The sequence below is a fragment of the Protobothrops mucrosquamatus genome, unplaced genomic scaffold (assembly GCF_001527695.2).
Source record: "Protobothrops mucrosquamatus isolate PMUCROS unplaced genomic scaffold, P.Mucros_1.0 scaffold114, whole genome shotgun sequence".
NCBI classification, from domain to species: Eukaryota; Metazoa; Chordata; class Lepidosauria; order Squamata; family Viperidae; genus Protobothrops; species Protobothrops mucrosquamatus.
In genome coordinates this window covers 489,433-496,642 of record NW_015386486.1, presented here as the reverse complement: position 1 = coordinate 496,642, position 7,210 = coordinate 489,433, and the positions used below count along the sequence as shown (strand labels likewise).

At 38.4% G+C, this 7,210-nt stretch overlaps 1 long non-coding RNA gene and 1 other non-coding gene across 2 annotated transcripts; both read right to left on the bottom strand.

Moving 5' to 3' along the window:
• Positions 1-1,543: 1,543 nt before the first annotated feature.
• LOC107284749 lies at positions 1,544-6,100 on the bottom strand. The gene is made up of 6 exons (XR_001548820.1): positions 6,058-6,100; positions 4,929-4,984; positions 2,888-2,915; positions 2,605-2,673; positions 2,255-2,304; positions 1,544-1,751 (listed from the first exon to the last, which is right to left on the bottom strand). It is a non-coding gene; the product is annotated as an uncharacterized LOC107284749 (long non-coding RNA).
• Positions 2,763-2,834, bottom strand: LOC114922351. The gene has a single exon (XR_003810386.1). It is a non-coding gene; the product is annotated as a small nucleolar RNA SNORD50 (small nucleolar RNA).
• Positions 6,101-7,210: the final 1,110 nt, after the last annotated feature.

Sequence of the window (7,210 nt, the reverse complement as noted above, 5' to 3'; positions counted from 1 at the left end):
CCCCCTTTTCAGTTTTTTTCCTATTTCCAGATTGATAAAAAAATAGCCAATGGTAAAATGAAACAAATACACACATAACACAGACATATGCAAGCTATTTTACTTGTTTTACCTTGCGGCGGCCATCAAAACAAATACTTGGAATAAATTTCAGCCTGAAACAATACAGAAGTACTTCAAGAAAGCTGGATTTGTTACAACTCACGAGCAAGATATTGTAGCCCCGCTAGGCAGCCTACCTCCCATGGCAGAATTTGAGTACATTTTGAAGATATTGTTGCAATGGATGCAATGAACCTGACCTAGAAGCAATTTTCCAATCAGTATCGACCAAGGTACAACCCAGCGGAAAAGTGCTGGAAGCAACTGATGAAGCAGAATAATTAAGTGAAAATTAGGTGAGGACACTGAAATTGCAGATATTCCCAAAAAAAGAGGATGTCAGTCATTTGATAATGTTAAGTCATTTGCTATGGAAAAATGCCCAGGCATTCTGAGCGATATAGCCAGCATTGAGAGTGCTTTCTCCTCCTACCTTCATAAAAAGAAACATACTTTTTTTTCAAAAGAATGAACCATAAGAAAACCATACGTAAATGTATTGATTTTGTATGATATTGTATGAATGATTTTCCTGTGTTTTCACTGTTTGTGAGATTCTAATAAAAGTTGTACAATGAGGCACGTGTACATAACAGTACTTTTCCATGTTGACCACCTCCATATGTTGACCATTTTCCTTCAGTCCCTTAGGTGGTCAACTTTCATAGGTTTTACTGTACGTTAAAACCACCAATTTAAAAAATATGTGAAAGATTTAGGGCCCGTTATAGCTGTGGATATTCACAAAGTTCTGGCCATTGTAGCATCCCCCACAGTTAACATGATCATGGTTTCAATGCTCCTGGCCAGTTTACAAGCAAAGTCAATGGGGAAATCAGCAGGAAGCCAGAAATTGCTCCTAATGCATTATACTACAATAATTTTGTAAATCAACAATTGTTGATTTAAAATAGCAATATGGTTTTGGGACATTTAATGTTCTTTCCGGTTACATCAAGGGATGGCCCAACGGGTCATAGGTTATATAAATCTATAGGCCTAATACAATTAAGATACTTAAAATTTATAGTTTAAAGACTAGAGGCCAAACATTAAGAAACATTAGACTCAGTATGCTACACAATATAGCTGCATGTTGGTCAAGTGACTGAAAACTTGTAACTTTTCAGCTACATTTATTGTTAAAATGGCTGCCAATTGCATTTTTCATTGTTTGGACAAGTGTAGTTAAATTGTACAGATTACTGACTGGAGCTTGAAACCTGATGACACTTTTAAGTCTTCTCCCCTAAGAAATCTCAAGATTTCTGTAGGACTTCCAGATGCTGCCTTTCATAAGTCAATCTGTTAAGAGAATTTTATACATATGAGCATTACCATAATACTCCTACCCTTTGGCTTCAAATATTACTGAAATTATTCTCTAAAATGTTTCCATTTATCCATCCTACCACAAAGTTTCATCAATAATAGTCCAATCTGGTGCATTAAATCTTTTATTTTTTACAACTTATTGCATACAATCACAATTACATTCTCTTTAAAAAAAAAAGAACACATTCTGATGTTACATTTAATGTTTACATTTTTAATACACTGATTTTCTTCAAATCTTCAAAGACTAGAGGCTCATGCATGATGTAACTTCGGCGAAGCCAACTTCAGATTACATTCTTCGACTTCAAACACTGTTAATAAAAATAGACAAATGCAGGAGACAGTATACTAATTTACATCTTGTTCAACTTCAAACAACTGTTAATAAAAATAGACAAATGCAGGAGACAGTATACTAATTTACATCTTGCGACGTGACATGCCTGTGCTCAAAAATCCTACTGAGGGTCATTTGAATAAACACAAATTGCACTATTCAGAATTATCTCATTGCTGTGTTTTGGCTAAAACATTCATTTAAGAAAAAAAATACATCTACGAAAATGTCTACAACCTCTGGTCTCGTGTTGGACATTTGCATATATGGGCATTAACATTTGCAGAACTGTAAAATTCTCCGCAAGTTAACACAAGCACAGTAGTTATTCAATTGACATACAAGCAGTTGCTTGTAATACTGTTTTCAAGCAATGTTTCTGCTTGTTTAATAGTCTGGATATTTTAATGTTTATTCATTGAGTCCTCTTATCAATCCCAAATCCAGCTGATTAGTTTGTGTTGTACATCATCTTACCTTTTTTCAAACATAATGGCTGTCTTTAGCCTAGGAGTGCTCCTGTATCACTGTTGAAAAGCAATGATGGAATACTTTATTATAATGAGCAAGGCAATATATAAAAAAAACTTGGGGTTTTTTCCCCATAAAAGGAACATCTCCCATTCTTTTAGTTCAACAACTGGGGTCAATAGGAAAAGGCCTGCCTAACAAAACATGCCTACAATATAATAAAAGTACAGCTCCAATGAGAACCGGGTTTTAAAAAATTGAATCTTAAATTTGCACAGGGCTGCAAAGATTTCACTTCCACCTAAATTAAGTCCAGTAGTAAATCAAAACATAGTAATCTAAAATATTCCACTCACTTGATGCATGTTAGGAATCAGAAACTGAAGACCCAATGCCAAATGCGTCCCAGCTGCTCTAAATTTCATCTAGAAGTCAAAATAGCATCTGTGTTAAGAGAATATTCTAGCAGCAATGTTTCTGCATAACAAACTCCAGTTGTATTAATGGCAGCATAACCTCAGAAGCCGGATCCAAATTGGCATTTTTTCATCAAGAAGTCAGGTTCGGGATAGGCTCATCACTGGTCGGGGCCATTCCATACTATTTATTTCAGTAAATAAAAACAGTTCATACACATACCTTCATCTTAAGAGTAGCATTATCACGTCTGAAAAGAGAAAAAGCAAGCGTAAATTCTTACTTCATATTTTGCATTTCTAATAAAGGACAAGTTATAAAGAAGCATTCAAACAAGCATCAGTTCAAAGGTATTAAGTATACAGAGTTTTAGTACAAATGCAGCACTATAACACCAAGAAGGAAAAAATATTGAACGGCAAATTATGGCTTCCAAAGCCAGCCTTGCATTCTTTACATTCTTTAAGAGTTGTCCATCAGCAAAATTAATTTTCTGTCTTTGCAATCTTTAAATCAACTACAGAAGGCTGAGAAACCCTCAAAACAGATTTGAGAAATTCCATTCCACAAGAGAAATATGTAACTATCAGTGTAGGCCTAAATGATTCCAACAAGAATGTCATTTCATCAGCAGGAATTTTCCTTTCTTACAAGGTGAAGAGTAATATAGATTTGATTCATTTCTATCACTAGTTTCTCCAACAGCTGTTACAACTGAAAAGGAGGCCTTATATATACTCTTAGTAGAGGCAGTTTGGTTAAGGTACTGGCCTAGAAACCGGGGACTGTGATGTATAAGACTCCTTCGGACATTAAAAACCAGCTGGGTGACTTTGGACCTCACATTCTCAGCCCAATACACTTCATAGTGTTGTTGTGGTAGAAAATACTAGGCAGGAGTTTTAAATATATTTGGCACCTTGAGTTGAGCTACTTTTTAAAAAGGATAAAATATAATTTAAATACAACAGATTTTCCAAATTTCACATATAGTGAGGATAATTTTAGTGGCAAAAGTATTTCACTGGAATTATTATCCCCATAAGACAGGAGTCCCCAACCCCCACTCCGTGGACCAGTACCAATCCGCACAAACAAGCAAAGCCCCATCTGCAGAATGTAGGCTGGACACAAAACCACACCCCTCTGGTCCATGGAAAAATCTCTCTCCATGTAACCGGTCCCTGGTGCCCAAAAGGTTGGGGACCTCTGCTATAAGATATATATTTGGTCAAGGATTTACTTTCATCAGTTACAGTAACTTCAAATTGAGAATTTATACTAACTATAGGATTTGTTGTCCAGTAAAAATTGTTTGTCCATGGGGTCGCGATGGATCGGGCATGACTTCGCAACAACAAAAAATTTCTCACCAAAACTATTCTTTCATAAGGATAATCCTTATCCAAATATTTCATATTAAAATATATTTAAAAAGATAAAACTAATGCAAACTAATTAAAAATATTTGAAGTTAAAACAAGAATCGAAAAAGATTAATAGAAAAAAGATACAAAGTAGTAAAATTTGTACATTTTTAAAATTCTGAATCAGTTGTGTATTTGAATCCAAAATATTCTAATTTTACACATCCACTAACATGATAAAATGACCCTTCTAGTTGACATCTCCAACATAAATTCAATGTACCTTTATATATTTGACAATGAAATAGTTCTTGATGGTTTGTGAACCCTATCACAAGAGACAACTCTCCAAATACTTAAAGCGAATATAATTTTTGAATGCCTTGATCTGAGCAAATATACATGCTGAAAGAGCTAGCCAATTATGGAGCATTATGCTCCTTCGCATTTTGCCAGCATTTTCTATGAGACAAATCCCTTTTAAATTCTCTTATTTAACCTACACAGCTATAATGCATTTATGTTTTGTCTCTGTTAACATTTGTTTCAGTATTATATACAGGCAACTAATAGTTTTTAGAAATAGAGTCAGAAAAGAGAACCAGCAACTTGATTCTCTTTCAAGATTTAAACTAGATTTCTCACAAAAGTATGCAAGTAAGGATAGTCCCAACAGTTTTATAATTGTAAGGTACTGGTAAAAAAATTCTTTAAAAGTACTACACCTAATCTTAGATATTAACAAAACAGCCTCTACCACCCACTGTATTTTATATAAATACAGCATTACAAAGGATTGATACTAATCCCATATATGTGTGTTCCTTCTTCATAAAACAAATATATTTGCCTACAATCAAATATAGTGCAATACTTAAAACTATAGTAAAACATACCACAGAGCTCATTGTGTGTAACAGCAACACCATCACAGCTTTTAGGCTCATATTTCCTGGAACATAAAAAACAGATGGTTTTTAGAATCAAATGACAAATACCCAATGTATAGTAATCAAGCTACTTTTTAAAGTAAATCCTAAAGCCTGAAGGGCAGTAGTGGCTTCCTTTTCTTGTAATTCACTTGCATTGTAAGTCTGCATATATTAAAACATTCTGAACTATGCAGCACAAAATGACTAATTCAAATGGCAACCTGTTAACTCACCACGTGGCCTTAAGCAAGCCATGCTTTCTGACCTTCCTCCAACCCTGGTACACCAACAAAAATGTGCAGGATAGTCATTTTTAAAGTATTATAAACTGAACTATTAACAAATTACTTAATAGTACTTAACCAGATTCTTTCCTCTCTCTCTAGCCGCTAATTTGAGTTGCAGCCGAACATTGAAAACAAGTCCTTCTAGTTTAAAATCATGTATTTTATCATTAAATCACGCCCGTTAATCAGCGATATGCCACACTCCCATCAAGCTCAAGATTGCAATTTTAAAGCATCTCTTCCCCCTGAAGCAATATGCATTTTTTCCAAAGGCTGCACGGGCATTCGGTCTCCTAACAGGTTCGAATTACAAGTTTAATCCGGTGTTAAAATCGTTTTAACACTCAAGCCGCAAGAAGCGCTGAATCGCGAGGGCCTGGACTGGTCTTCTCCCCTCAATAATTGCGCTCCCATCCACCACTGCGGGCTTTTGGCGCGGAAGGGAAAGTCTCGTCTAGGGGCCCTTTTTCAGTTAAGAGGTTATACTTGTAAGGAAAGCCTCCCATTTTCTCTAATCCTTTCTTTTAAAAGCTAGATCCGCTGCACTTTATTCGAAGCTCGACCCTCTTTCTGTCTCAGCGCCCTCAAAAACGGAGCTAGAAGGCGCCGGACCGGGAACTACCCACCAGAGGGGGTCCCTAAAAAGGAGTGCCGGCCTCGTGCAAGTTGCCTTCGTTATAGCTGTCGCAAATCACCCCACAGAGGGGACAACCGAGAGAGGGCGGGGAGGGGGGGAAGGGAGGGCGAACCACGCACAAAATGGCGGCGCCCGTTTCTCTCCTTCCTCCCACCCGCCACAAACTTACCACGCTCCGAACGTACGAACAAAAGGACGCGCGAGCCGTCTCTCCAAGCTTTATATAAGTCTCCGGGCACGAAAGCGAGGCTGGCCACGCCCCTCCATTTTCATTGGATACAGGAACGGAGCGGGGAGGCTGTTCTGCGAGGGTTAATCCCCCCCCCTCCGTAAACGTAAAGAGATACGAGTGCAATTTCAAATCTGCTCCCTCGTGTTGTTTTTTTCTTTTAGCCCGATGGCCTTTTTTTTTTTTTGTCTTTTATTATTCTCTTTGTGGAACTTTCTTCCATTGTTTCTCCACATTTCGCTAAATAAGGCCGGGAAAAGAACTGAACTAGGATTTTCCCGTTGCCATCGTTAGAAAAAAAAAATGAGCTCTGCTGCACGGAAGAAGGGATTAGTTGTAAAGCAGCGTTCCTTAAACGTGAAATCCAAATTATTTGCCATGTTTTGAAAATAATACAATATTAATATTAGATAAAACCTGAGAAGCGGTTTGCAGCAGCTATTGTGTCGTTTTTAATTGTTAATGCGGTAAACATCAATAAATTATATATGTACAGTTTTTGTATTTTGTATGTATTTTGTTCGCATCGCCCATGTAAATGCAGCGGAGGGGGGTGAAGCGGCAGCGCACAGGCCTTGCGGGGGAATCAGCTGGATCTACAGCGCTGCAGGGACTCTGCTGAGGCCCCAGGCTCGACTTGCGCGGCTCCAGCTGATCGGCGCTGCGTGCAAAGTCCAGTTGGACTGGGGTGGGGGGATGGGGTTAGACTGGGGCAGCTACAGAGGCCGGAGCAATGCCAGAGCCCGAGAGGACGCCACGCCCGGAAGAGAAAAGAGGAGGCGGGAGGAGGAGGAGAAGGAGAAGATATGAAAGGAGGAGGTTTTGGCGGGAAAGGACGAGGAGAGCGTCTATGAGGCAAGCCTGAGGGAGATAGAGAAGAAGATAGAATAGGTGAGGCTTCTGTGGGGCAAGCCTGAGAGACATAAAGAGGGAAAGTGATAGGGAGGCTTCTGTAGGGCAAGCCCGAGGGACACAGAGAAGAAAATAGGTGAGGTGAGGTTTCTCTGGGCAAGCCTGAGCAAGATAGAGAAGGCGATAGGGATAGGTGAGGCTTCTATGGGGCAGGCCTGAGGGAGATAGAGAAGATAGGATA